This window comes from Heptranchias perlo, chromosome 4 (genome assembly GCF_035084215.1).
Source record: "Heptranchias perlo isolate sHepPer1 chromosome 4, sHepPer1.hap1, whole genome shotgun sequence".
NCBI lineage: Eukaryota > Metazoa > Chordata > Chondrichthyes > Hexanchiformes > Hexanchidae > Heptranchias > Heptranchias perlo.
Window position 1 is genome coordinate 89,485,023 of NC_090328.1, and position 14,604 is coordinate 89,499,626.

At 42.5% G+C, this 14,604-nt stretch overlaps 1 long non-coding RNA gene across 1 annotated transcript in view; it reads left to right on the plus strand.

The window, feature by feature from the left end:
* LOC137321096 (uncharacterized) overlaps nt 1–14,394 on the plus strand; it is a 50,872-nt gene extending 36,478 nt beyond the window's left edge. The window contains exon 3 of the long non-coding RNA XR_010962710.1: nt 13,866–14,394. This is a non-coding gene — a long non-coding RNA (uncharacterized lncRNA). The remainder of the gene's footprint in view (nt 1–13,865) is intronic.
* The last annotated feature ends 210 nt before the right edge of the window (nt 14,395–14,604 follow it).

The following is a 14,604-nucleotide window of genomic DNA, read 5'->3' on the forward strand; positions in this document are numbered from 1 at the left end:
GGCGAGGAAGCAGGTGAAGGAGGGCCACTTCAACACCTTGCAGCAAGAGAACAGTCCATTCTTCTGCAATGAAAACTTACACAACGCCTCTCTGCATTAACAGTTCTTGATGCATCCTTTACCACTCCCTTAATCATACATTAAAAAACATTGAAACCATTCAGCCACTTGCTCTATCAATGACATTTCGATAATATATACTCAGAAGCTGCTATTAAAACAAACTGCAGACCAAAGTGCCAAATGTGATAAAGTTGATGAATTTAATGCCAAACACAATAATTGCCTCAAATTCATTTCTCACTCAAGTGTTAACACGTGGTACCTTTCTTATTAGAAGAATTACTAACTCAACCACTCCTATAAGGTGCTTCTCTACTAGACTCTGCAAAACTGGTGGAAGGTTGCAATTGCTCATGTTGGGACCCTTGTGATGCCTGTGGCTAGCAACTTCTGGGTGCTTGAGCCTGTGAAGGTTTGGCTGTAGGTTGCTGCACCTTGGCTGCTGCCAGGCCAGTTTGGCCCACTTGACATGCTGTCATCATGATGGGTATTGGTTGAAGAGGTGGTGAAGGAGCTGACATCCTGCGAGAGGGCAACACATATTGTTTCCATAATGCCATTGCCACTCTTGTGGGGTGAACAGTGGAAAAGCAGACTACAGAAGACAAGTGACTCCTTGAAAGCCTGTTTCTGTTTGGTCCACCAATCTATCCAAGGTGGACACCTGTCTCTCCATAGTGGAGCCCAGAGCCTGCATGGCAGTTGCTTGAGCTTCCACCAACACTGCAAAGACTGGTAACATTGGTTCCCTTTGCAACATTGCTGAATGCTGATGCCATGCAAGATAACACCACATAGGCTAGAAGCAGACTCCTCCATACTTTCAGCCATGGTGCTGAAACTCCTTGGAGAGCCTTCCAATACCTGATATAACTGCTTGTGAGAGACAAGCAGTTTTCTTTTCATAGCTGGGCCTCTGAAGTCCTCATCTTTGTCCAGCTTAGCAGAGTTGGGAAAGACCCTCATCTTCCGGCGACCTGTCTCTTGGGCTGTTCCTGCCACCAGTTTCTGCTGCTATACACCCGTGCTGGGTGTTCGACCACATGCAAACCCTTCTAAGTCACTGACTAAACCATGTGGAGTGCCAATCTCTGTGCTGGTCCTTGTGAGTGATGATAGTACATCCTCAGCAGCATTGTCCTCCTCTGAGGTCTCCTCTTCTGCAGGGTCCCAGTGCTGAGAAGGACCTAGATGAAAGAGAAAAGTGACAAGAGTTAGTTTGGCACTGAGAAGCTGCACATTAGCAGCTGACAGTCTTCAGAATGCAGCCTGAAGTTTTCAGGCTGGCTGAATGTGTGATTTGGTGAGGTGAATGAAAGATTACAATATGTAGACACCCTGTTCAGATAAGCCACTAGCTTTGTCTTCACTGATGACCATGGCTTTTCTGGACCACTAGGGCTTCCCACTCCATTTGGATGAGGGCTATGATTTCAGGTACTCCTCCCTGATTCGTGCTACTCTCCATAAGAGACCATAAGAGATAGGAGCAGGAGTAGGCCTTTCGGCCCCTCGAGCCTGCTCCACCATTTAATGAGATCATGGCTGATCTGATTTTTACCTCAACTCCACTTTCCCGCCCTTTCCCCATATCCTTTGACTCCCTTGCTGATCAAAAATTTGTCTAACTCAGCCTTGAATGTATTCAATGACTCAGCCTCCACAGCTTTTTGGGGTAAAGAATTCCAAAGACTCATGACCCTCTGGGAGAAGAAATTCCTCCTCATTTCCATCTTAAACGGGCAACCCCTTATTCTGAGACTATGCCCCCTAGTTTTAGATTCCCCCATGAGGGATAACATCCTCTCATCATCTACCCTATCGAGTCCCCTCAGAATCTTCTATGTTTCAATAAGATCTCCTCTCATTCTTCTAAACTCCAATGAGTATAGACCCAACCTGTTCAATCTTTCCTCATAAGACAACCCTTCCATACCCGGAATCAACCTAGTGAACCTTCTCTGAACTGCCTCCAATGCAAGTATGTCCTTCCTTAAGTAAGGGCACCAGAATTGTAAGCAGTACTCCAGGTGTGGTCTCACCAGCACCCTGTACAGTTGTAGCATGACTTCCCTGCTTTTATACTCCATCCCCCTAGAAATAAAGGCCAATATTCCATTTGCCTTCCGGATTACCTGCTGCACCTGTATGCTGAAATTTTGTGTTTCATGTGCGAGGACACCCAGATCCCTCAATATTGCAGCATTTTGTAGTATTTCTCCATTCAAATAATATTTTACTTTTTTATTTTTCCTCCCAAAGTGGATGACTTCACATTTTCCCACATTATATTCCATCTAACAAATTTTTGCCCATTTGCTTAACCTGTCACTATCCCTTTGCAGACACTTTGGGCCCGATATTACCAGGGCGGCGGGTTCGCGGCGGTGGGGGGGGGAGATTGAGCGCGTGGGTAACGTACCCGGTGAAATCAGTCTGCCCCGAATGCAATCGCAGGCTAATTGGATCCACTTACCTGGTCTTCCGGGTTCCCCGCTGCTGATCTGTGTGTCAGGCGGACTGCGCATGCGCAGTAAGGTCTGTCAGCTGGAGGAGCTCTATTTAAAGGGGCAGTCCTCCACTGACTGATGCTGCAAGAAATAGGAAAAATTACAGCATGGAGCAGCTCAGGGGGAAGGCTGCTCCCAGATTTAATGATGCCTCACTCCAGGTAGCAGTGGATGGGGTGAGGATGAAGGGGGAGGACAGAGATCTTCCCCTCGGCGGGCGGGAGGAAGCGGCCTGCCTCTGCCACCAGGAAGGCCTGGCTCGAGGTGGCAGAGGAGGTCACCAGCACCACCAACATATCGCCCACCTGTGTACAGTGCAGGAGGCGCTGCAATGACCTAAGTAGGTCAGCCAAAGTGAGTACACTTACTCATTCCCCTACACTCCGTCTGCCACATCACCGCCCCCGCCCCACATCTCCTTCTGCACTGCCAACACTACTCTGTCACATCACCCCTCACACCCACTCAAACCTCATCCTCATCTTACCTGCACTTACTCACCTCGCCAGTACACATCCCACCACTACCACTCAACCCAATCCTCATACAATCTCATGGCTTTATCTCATACTCACACTCTGATGCATCTCTTTCACGGTCAGCCTCACTCAACCTGCCACAATCTGTGCTGCAGCCTCAGGCCATGCATCACATACATGCATGAAGGGGATGCACAAGGATGTTTGAGGGTTTGTCATGGTTTTTACTTATATTTAATTTCTGACCAACTCACATTACATATTATATTGGCATCACCACTACCACGTCTTTGCGAATCTTGTCTGGTTTGTGCAATAATGCCCTTTCCTGAGGATCACTATGAAGACCCACAACTGATGCCACGCATTGTGTCACTGCAGAGTGGGTGTAGGTGTATTTGCAGGGCTCTTCTGCGCAGACGACTGAGAGACGTCGGCGATGTCCCCGGTGGCACCCTGGAAGGATGCGGAGGAGAAGTTGTTGAGGGAAGTGGTGACTTTGACAGCGACAGGTAAGAAGATGGTGCTCGGGCCAGCCGGGAGCAGCTCAGCATGAAGGAGGCTGCAGATGTCCATGACTACATGTCGAGTGACTCTGAGCCTCCGTGTGCACTGCTGCTCAGAGAGGTCCAGGAAGCTGAGCCTCGGTCTGTGGACCCTGAGGCGAGGGTAGTGCCCTCTGCGACACGTCTCTTTCTGCGGTAGCCCTCCCTCCTGCTGTGCAGGTGGATGTGTCACAGCACTGTGTTGTGGAGCTCCACGTGTCAGAGGTGGACGGCGTGGCCGGCGAGGCTGGTGATTCTGTTCGCCCTCCGAGGAGGTCATGACTGCAGCTACGGCGGCCCCCATCTCCCGGAAGATGTACATCTGAGGGGGTCCGCAAGGTAGGTACATGGTGTCTGGACACCGGGGTAACTGTGCAAGTTGGTGAATTTTATTGTTCGGAGGAGGGTGGTGGAGGCCAAACTTTGTCAAAAGTGACAGAGTGGCCTCCTGCAATGAGTGAGGGTCTCCCCCCACAACCTGTCAAATGGACCTTTGCAGCTGCCACAGGCTGATGGCTGCAACATGTCCATTTGAACTGGGAGTGTTTCCCCCAGTACGGGAAACAGTCCCAGTTGTTTGTAAAATCGCAACCCTCCTAAAATATCTCGTTAATCAGGTCTGTAAACGACCTGAAATACCAAAATAAATACTTTAAGTGGCACCCCGCGGCTTTAATTGCCGGCGGAAGTCCCACATGCGGGGGCTGCGCGCGCATGTCAGCGCGTCTGTGGGAAACCCGGAAGTGGGCGGGTTGGAGCCGGGCTCCCGACCCGCCCCGGGAATCCCCGATTTTTTGACCCCCCCCGCCAGGAACGCACCCGATCGCGGGTGCTAAAATCGACCCCTTTGTGTCCTCATCGCAACTTGCTTTTCCACCTATCTTTGTATCATCAGCAAATTTGGCCACAACACACTCTGTTCCTTCATCCAAGTCATTAATATATATATATTGTAAATAGTTGAGGCCCCAGCACTGATCCCTGCGGCACCCCACTAGTTACAGATTGCCATTTTGAAAATGAACCTTTTATCCCGACTCTTTGTTTTCTGTTAGTTAGCCAATCCTTTATCCATGCCTGTATATTACCCCCAACACCATGAGCTCTTATCTTGTGCAGTAATCTTTTATGTGGCCCCTTATCAAATGCCTTTTGGAAATCCAAATATACTGCATCCAATGGTTCCCCTTTATCCACCCTGCCCGTTACTTCCTCAATGAACTCTAATAAATTTGTCAGACATGATTTTATAAAACCATGTTGACTCTCCTTGATTGCATTATGAGTCTCCAAATGTCCTGCTACTACTTCCTTAATAATGGATTCTAGCATTTTCCCAATGACAGATGTTAGGCTAACGTGTCTATAGTTACCTGCTTTCTGCCACACTCCCTTCTTGAATAAGGGTGTTATGTTTACGGTTTTCCAATCCGCTGGGACCTTTCCAGAATCTAGTGAATTCTGGAAGATTACAACCAATGCATCCACTATCTCTGTAGTCACTTCCTTTAAGACCCTTGGATGCAAGCCATCAGGTCCAGGGGACTTGTCAGCCTTTGGACCCATTAGTTTACCTAGTACTTTTTCTCTAGTGATAGTGATTGTTTTTAGTTCCTCCCTTGATTATCTACTATTATTGGTATGTTATAAGTATCTTCTACTGTGAAGACAGATACAAAATATCTGTTCAATTCCTCTGCCATTTCCTTGTTTTCCATTATTATTTTCCCAGTCTCATCCTCTAAGGGACCAATGTTTACTTTAGCTACCCTCTTCCTTTTTATATCCTTGTCAGTTTTTATATTTCTTGCTAGTTAACTCTCATAATTTATTTTCTCCCTCTTTAATATTCTTTTCGTCATCCTTTGCTGGTTTTTAAAGTTTTCCCAATCTTCGGGCTTATCAGTAATCTTACCAGTAATACTCTCCCTGTCATTATGTTCTGTTTTCTCCTGCAGAATGAGAGGGTGACAGATAGTGAGTGGTTCTTGAAAAGGAAAGTGGAGATGTGTAGGGCTTCTCCATATCGTGCACCTGCTGAGAGCTGGAGAAGAAGCAAAATGGAATTAGGACGGGGAGGTGATTAATGGAAAGCCAAGTCTGTGGAATGTGAAGTGAGGAATGAGTCCTGGGAGGAGTTTCTGGTTCTGGGATGTGAGTAGAGAATGCTGTTTGTGCCTGGTGTGAAGACAGCAAAGGAAGAAGTGAGTGTGATTTTTAAAAATTCATTCTTTTTGTCCTTGAGAAGGTGGTGGTGGGCCTTCTCCTTGAACCACTGCAGTCGTGTGGTGAAAGTGCTCACACAACGCTGTTAGGTAGGGAGATCCAGGATTTTGACCCAGTGACAACGAAGGATTGACGATATATATCCAAGTCAGGATTGGCGGATGACTTGGCGGGGAGCTTTGTGTCACATTACTTAAAACTGAAACAAAGCATCATTCTAGGATAATTCCCAAATATTGGGACAACCCCTCTGAAGTTTTACATTACTCGTAGAGGTGCAATCCTTTTACTTTTATTGCCATATGCTTACTTCTCACCTTGCCTGTCACCGTTGCTAGTGGTGAGAGGAGATTCAGTAAGCTTAGTCTTATAAAGGCACCTTGAGAACTATCATTTTGAAAAATAAGATTGGTAGATTTGCAAAGAATCATAGAATCATAGAACATTTATGACACTGGAGGAGGCCATTCGGCCCACAGTGTCCGCGCCGGCTGAGAAAGGAGCCACCCAGCCTAATCCCACTTTCCCACATTTGGCCGCCTTACAGATCACGGCTCTTCAGATGCACATCCAGGTATTTTTTAAATGAGTTGAGGGTTTCTGCCTCTACCACCCTCTCAGGCAGTGATTTCCAGACCCCCACCACCCTCTGGGTGAAAAAATGTTTCCTCGTTTCTTCTCTAATCCTTCTACCAATCACTTTAAATCTATGTCCCCTGTTATTGACCCCTCCGCGAAGGGAAATAGGTCCTTCCTATCCACTTGATCTGGGCCCCTCATAATTTTGTACAACTCAATCAAATCACCCCTCAGCCTCTACTGCTCCAAGGACAACAACCCTAGCCTATCCAATCTGTCATCATAGCTAAAATTCTCCAGTCCTGTCAACATCCTTGTAAATCTCCTCTGCACCCTCTCTAGTGTGATTACATCCTTCCTGTAATGTGGTGACCAGAACTGTACACAGTACTCAAGCTGTGGCCTAACTAGTGTTTTATACAGTTCCAGCATAACATCCCTGCTTTTATATTCTATGCCTCAGCTAATAAAGGAAAGCATGCCATATGCCTTCTTAACCATCTTATCCACCTGTCCTGCTACCTTCAGGGATCTGTGGACATGCACTCCAAGGTCCCTCACTTCCTCTACACCTCTCAGTATCCTCCCATTTATTGTGTATTCCCTTGCCTTGTTTGCTCTCCCCAAATTACCTCACACTTCTCCGGATTAAACTCCATTTGCCACTTTTCTGCCCATCTGACCAGTCCATTGATATCTTCCTGCAGTCTACAGCTTTCCTCCTCACTATCAACCACACAGTCTATCTTTGTGTCATCCGCAAATTTCTTAATCATGCCCCCTACGTTTAAGTCCAAATCGTTAATGTATACCACAAAAAGCAAGGACCTCATACCGAGCCCTGCGGCACCCCACTGGAAACAGCCTTCCAGTCGCAAAATCACCCGTCGACCATTACCCTTTGCTTCCTGCCACTGAGCCAATTTTGGATCCAATTTGCCACATTCCCTTGGATCCCATGGGCCTTTACTTTTTTGACCAATCTGCCATGTGGGACCTTGTCAAAATCCTTTCTAAAATCCATGTAAATTACATCAATTGTGCTACCCTCATCGATCCTCCTTGTCACCTCCTCGAAAAATTCAATCAATTAGTCAGACAAGACCACCCCTCAACAAAAATAGCATCTTCTTCTATTTCTCCTTGAATAGACTCAAAAGGGCGAGAAATTCAACTCACGATTGCCTGTTTTGCATCGGAAAAACAGGCGGCTAACAGTTGAAAAGTTGGGGGGGGGGGGCAACGTGGCTGCTCTTTTGACAGCCAAGGCCCACCTGATGCAATTTTCAGATGGGCCAGGAAATGGGAAAACACCCTACCTGTATGGAACATGCATAAAGTTGCTTAGATATGCAAATTGGGGTTCTACGCCACTTGTAGGACCCCGATTGCAAAAATCCGGTACAAACGGGCACACACCACCCACTTTTACTAGGCATTGAGCAGCCAAATCAGCGGTCGTTAAACAGACCACTGGAGGCCAATCAAAAAATGGCCGAGGAAATCTTGAGCTTGCCCAGGAGAAGTAGGAGTGCTCTTTCTGTGCCCACAAAAATGGATCCGGCCCACTGCTGGCTCTTTCGAGGCCCCCACCGGGATCGCCTTCCCCTCCTCGACCCCTGTTGTTGGCTGGCTCAGTGTAGATCCAGCAGATTTCCCACGCCACGACAGAAGACGAACTGCAGAAAGGCATCCGTTTAGTGCCCACTACTCAGTGGCGGCATTTAAATGAGGCCCACGCCCAAATTTGATTCGGGCCTCACACCAGCATGAACAAGCGGGCAGAGCAGCTGCTCTACTGACTTTGTGCCTGTTTTGGGAGAAGTTGAATTTATTGGCTAATGTATTGATTTCCATGAAGTTATTGTGACATACTTTGAAAGTTACAGGTGGTTTTATAATGATCTGCAGGTCACATAAGGTGCCAGTCATCATCATATGTTTTAGCTGGATTAATTCCCAGCTGTATTATGATGCTACCTTTCTGTAAATTATAGTATTGTCACGTTCTCAAAATCAATAAAATATTATTCCAAATAAATGTTATTGAGATCAGACAATTTCATAATTCATGTTACAAGAATATCTTTTATGAAAGAAAAGTAAGTTAATGTCATTTAAAGGTTGACATATTGTGGTGCCTACAAAATAATCTAAAATTGATTCGAACAAAGTTTTAATTTTGCTCTCCATTGTAAACATTGTGAATAGCCAATCTATTTTGATTACATTAAGACATTAATATATTATTTGAAATTTGTACTTCATTTGCTGTAAGGCGCTTTGGGATGTCCTGAGGTCCTGAAAGGCATTGTATAAAATGCAAGTCCTTTCCATTCCTTTATAATTTTACAATTTTGCTTATGTTTTTTTTCTCCTCAGAGAGTAATAACTCATTAGTAGTCATAAATCTCTATAATGTGTTCCCCATCTTGAAATATCAAATAATGGCAATGGGAATATAATTTGGCACCTATAATCTATCGCAAATTCAAAATGGACAGGAAATTATTTTGTCACTATTGGTGGAGATTCAATGGCAGCTAAATTACACGAGCCCACATTGTAGTTACAGAACAACAGTTCCTGTTTTAATCCAATACATTTTTGAGATAATTAAACTCAAAAGTGAATTTAAGGTGATCAGTTTTTATTTCTCCAACTCCAAATATTCAACTATGATGGTATTGTGTTATAGAAAGTGAGATCTGAACCAATATAACTTTCTTTTTCTTTAGCCAGTTTTCTGCCCTCTCCTTTCTTGAAGTCTGAGGTACAGTGCACAGGCATTGGACATCATTTGGCACCTCACCCAAATGGCCATTATTTACATGTAAACCTCAATGGTGAGTGCTGTTAAGCTATTCAGCCATTGAAGGCATCACATCCACACCCAATTCTGTTCTCACCGGTGTCCACACATGTCCAAATCCAGCAGGACCCTCTGGAATGAGATCAGCAAACTCAGCACAGACCAGGCATTGAAACTTGGATCTTCTTATTCTTTATGGCTCAGCTTTTCACTGTTTTGATTAGTTAAGCTATCAGCAAATCTGAGTCCTGTTTAAAGGTCACCAAAGGCAACATTTCACAATTGAATGAGAACTCTACGAAGTAGAAATCCTTCTGGGCCTGTTTCCAGGCCCAAAGTCTACACTGCGCAACTTGGAGGCTGGAAGCCAGCCCAAAATCGGGCCTCAGACCTTATTTCAATAATTTAGGCAAGTTACCAGCGCCTGTCGCACCTCCGTAGGCAGCTCGCCCATTGCAGAACCTGTTTTGGGCGGAAGTGAAATTTCTTGGCTGAGGCATTTATTTCTGTGATGATATTGTGACATACTTTGAAAGTGATGTGGAGATGCCGGTGATGGACTGGGCTGTACAAATGTAAGGAATCTTACAACACCAGGTTATAGTCCAACAGTTTTATTTGAAAATCGCAAGCTTTCGGAGGCTTTCTCCTTCGTCAGGTGTGAAGGAGAAAGACACCTGACGAAGGAGAAAGCCTCCGAAAGCTTGTGATTTTCAAATAAAACTGTTGGACTATAACCTGGTGTTGTAAGATTCCTTACTTTGAAAGTTACAGATGGTTTTATAGTGATCTGGAGGTCACATGAGGTGCCAATCATTTTCATGTGCTTTGGTTGCACACTGGCAGCGGCCTTCAGGTAAGTGACGTGGGGAGAGGACAGTGGAAAGGGGGCCAATTGCGGCTTTCAGGAGTGCTGTGGAGATCCGGCGCCTTCTCCGCTCAGGACAGCCCAATTTCTCAGAAGGTTTCTAAAAGCGGTGTTAGACCCCTTATTAACAAATGCAAGGAGTTTAATGCCTGCTATAGGTGTGCTTGGGGCACAGGGCATATTCCTGTGAAGTTGGTCGTTTTTGCCCCCTATCTGAAAAATGAATGCAACAATGATCAACTTCTAACCTTATTTTGTTTAATTAGAGAATAATCAAAACCCACAAGGTAAACTCATCAAGTGGTTCAGACTGCAATACCAAACTTGAGAGTTTTTAATGCCCTCTCACAATTTCCTTGTTTATCAGCGGAGGACATATTCTAAATGCATTATCAGAATGGATTTTTATCATTGTCACATTAAACTGCCACATTGTTTCAACCTGGAATGGAGTAAGTTTCCTCAGTAAAATATTCAGGAAGAGCAATTTTGCAGTAATTAAAAACAAATTGCTCTGCAATTTTGTTAATATTCTGACCATATTGCCCATGTAAACAGAATGGTGAATATTTGTTCCTGAACTGTGGGATAAGAAAATTCAAATAAAGCAGTTACCTATATTAAAACAAATGGCAAAAAATTGACAACAAGTGAGATGTGACAATAAAAATAGTCTTACTAGATTCAATAAAATGACTAGTAAAACTATTAAGACTCTAGAGAAAAAAAAGAGTAAGTAGAATTTATTGTGTGCTTAAGATCATGGACACAAAGGCCAGACTCTTTGGAGTGCTAACTTTTTATTGACCACAAGGTGGTGCTTCTTAAGGGACATCAACACACTGACAAGTGATAAATGCCTTCTTCATTAAATGAGCATAACCAGGACTGACACAAAAGAAAACATCATTAAGATTTTTAAACTGTTAAAAATGATACAATTATATAAATGCTTAAAGGCACATGGAGTTTTTGATACTTTTTTCAGCTACCGCTTTATGACAGGAGCAATGAACTCCTGATTTTACTGACACCACAGTGATCTCAGACAGATGGTCTATCAATTACGGGCAACAATCCCTAACTTACTTGAGAATTCTCGATTGCTTAAGCATTTGCAGAGAGCTATACTGCAAACATTGTTCTGTGATTTCAGGCTATGTTAACTAGTCAAATATAGACTGTGCTACAAAGCTGTTCTCCATTCTATTTGTACAATTCAATGGTTGCTTACTGTATTACATTAGTCATGTTCTGAACACATTTTCAACTGCCTGAAGATGCCAACATCTGTAAAATCATCTGCGATCGTATTATTTTCATCCTCAGCTCAACTTTTTTAGGCAACTCCAAGTATATTTTTTCAGTACATTTTAATTCCTAGATATGTTATTCTTACAGGAACAATTTATGTTATAATTCGCAGCATTGGGTTTGTCTCATCATTGTTTTATTGGGTTTGTTTTGTGATGTATGTGACATTTAAGAAGCCAAAACCTATTGAAAGAAATGAAGTCCTCCGATGAGTGGAACAAGATTGCTATCTGATTAATTGTACATTACAACATGTCTGCTCATATTTTATTTTTTCTCTCAACCCAACCAACTTAGACACAGCAACACTAAAATATTTGTGATACCTGTGAACCATCGCCTAGTCTCTGCTGGCTTTGAGGAAACAGAAATAATTTTGCCAAACCACCCTCCAGTGACCCTATTCCACCTCTTCAATGCTAAACAATTACTACTGGCATTAAAATAATTTTACCTGCTGGTTGCAATTGTTGCCAGGCGGAAAAATCAATCAAAATCAGTGGGTACACTTACTGCCAACAGAAATAACCAGGTCATGATTTATAATTATGCCATGCATTTTGTTTTTTTTGAGGAGTAAGCAGTTCATTTTGTTATAACCTAGATATTGCCGATATCAAAAAATTCTGATTTGTGTGATTTATCATTATGATTTTGTAAATCTCTTGGGGGTTTACTTAAAAGTTGTATTACTTGCTGAATTAAGTTCTAGTCCTTAAAGATTTCTTAGGTATCGTGATTAAAATATGCATTTATAATAACTGAATCCAGTGTTTGATAGTTTAAGTGTCAATGCAAACAAGCCCAATGTATTCGGACTGTGAGGCCATACAATAAGTAGTTCTATTACATGTAGGTCCCACTTTTGGCAATTACTGGGCCCAATCATTAGAGATATGTTATAAATCATTTAATAATGAATTACTTCTTTCTCACGGGTTAACAAATGAATGTAGCAAAGTTTATTTTATGACTTATCGACTGACATGCGTGGGGAAGCTATTCTACAACAATGGAATTGCAGTTGTAGCAACATGTATGCATCCTGATTCGTTGAAATGGCATCACTATTTTATAATAATTTACATTTATATGCCAAAATATCCTGAAATCAAGAAATATTTTTTCTGCAATTCTGTTTTTCTCACTAGCACCAATGAAAAAGTATCGATTGCTCATTTGGTAAAGTCAACATATAACCCAGCCAAACAGGCCAACAACCCTGAGGCCCAAGCTGGAAACAGGGGTCCTACAATTGGCCTATGCATTCCAGGATTAAGGAAGGGAAAAGTTGTCCAGTTACCCGTGTGGTGGCGTGCGTGGATGTGGTGCGAGGAGATGATTTGGCTCGTTGTGATGCCCTCCATGTTAGAATAGCCTGCCAGCACTCATTTCCTAGGTTTGCACTTGAAGAGTTGCCATTAGTTTGAAGTATTGAAAGGTGATCAGCACCCATGGAACCATACTTCAGCATGAGTCAGTGCCTTCATGAGAGGATGGGAAACATTGTGGGGGGGTGGGGGGGAAGCATTAAAAGAGAAAGAATAGATAAAGAAAAAAATGAGAATGACTTTCAGCGTTTGAAAGGGTTAAACCACTGCTCTCCAACTTGCACTTGAAAATGAACAAAGAAACTGGCCTCTGATTAATCCAAATATGCTCAGTTCTCCAGGGATTTAACTAAGTATGCTAAAGAGACCCGTAATAGCATTAGCGTCACATTGTAATGAATCTAATTTAAACTGGATTGCTTATGCATTCTTAAACTGATTTAGTTTAAATCAATCCTTTTAAATTAGCCTAAATGCCAATCAAAAGCATGAATTACATGACAATGTATAACATTTCTCCATCTGTCCCCCTGTCCCTGAGACTACATAGGCTGGGAAAAATGATTTAAAAAAAATAAACTTAGAGCAAATTATGTTCTTGAAATATAATCTTATTTAAAAGCTGATTATATTACGAATATTTTAACTGATATTTCTTATCACACAATTTTTGGTGAAAAGACTATAACATTGAGATTATGCATTGCGATAATAATGGAATGAACACTTAATGCACTTACCTGGAACTCCTCTCTCTACCATTTTAGTAGAAGTTTTGATCCGTTTAAAATAAATAGATGAATATCTGCTAAAATTGTGGACAAAAGAAGTTCAGCCGAATGCAATTTTATTCATATGCTATTATCCGACAACATAATTTCAGGGCCTAAGTGTCAGTGCAGAATGTAAAGACCCAAATTTACAACTCCCAATGTGGAGCTTCGCCCATCGAGAATGCACATCAGGAAATTATGGGTTTTGTCTCCACATATTTCTGTCCATTGATTTTAACAGACAAAAAATTGTGGGGAGTGCGTCTGCGATTTCTGAATGTGCGCTCCTAGCAGACAAAACTCCATGCCGGAACATTGCTCTTATAAAACTGGCCCTTAACTCTTCTGTTTTCTATCCCTTACAGATATTACCACCTGTGAATTTGCTTAAATCAACTGGTCCTGAAGGGGGCAGACTTGCACTACTGAATTATACTACTACTCACTGTAAAAGAATTGCATATAGCCAATACAAGTAATATACTGTTGTATCACATTAATAATATTTGCTTAGTTTGGATGAAAATTATATTCATGATTGCATCAGTACAAAATGGAGAAATGAGACAGGGGAAAAAAAAACTCTGTCTTCCTTCAAATTAATAATGTACACTCATAGGTAAAGCAGTGTTGATCATGACAGGTACATAGATTAATAATTGAGTATTTTACAACAAATTACAATCAAAACAGCAAACCGGTTAAGAAGAAACATTCCTCTATGAACATAAAATATTCATTGTGTACTTAATCGTTTATGTATCAAAGTCTTAATGTATAAGCAAAGAGCAACATCAAACAGAAGAGGTCCTACAAATTGTTCATCTATCAGTGGCTGAACGTATTATCTGTTAAAAGCTGAACCTTGGGTGATGAAACCTATTTAAAGATAATAAAAAGTCAACGTTTGATCATTAAAGGTGAACTCTATCTGTTTAAATAGAAAGTAATGGATAGCTGAAAATGATTGCAAACATAATAATATCATTAAAAGGTGCAGATGAAGTTACAGCCGGAGAGGTTCATAACCATTGTCTAAACCCCCAGATGAGATTACAATTTCAAATTATTCTAGAATAGCTATCATTTTTCTGATACATATTT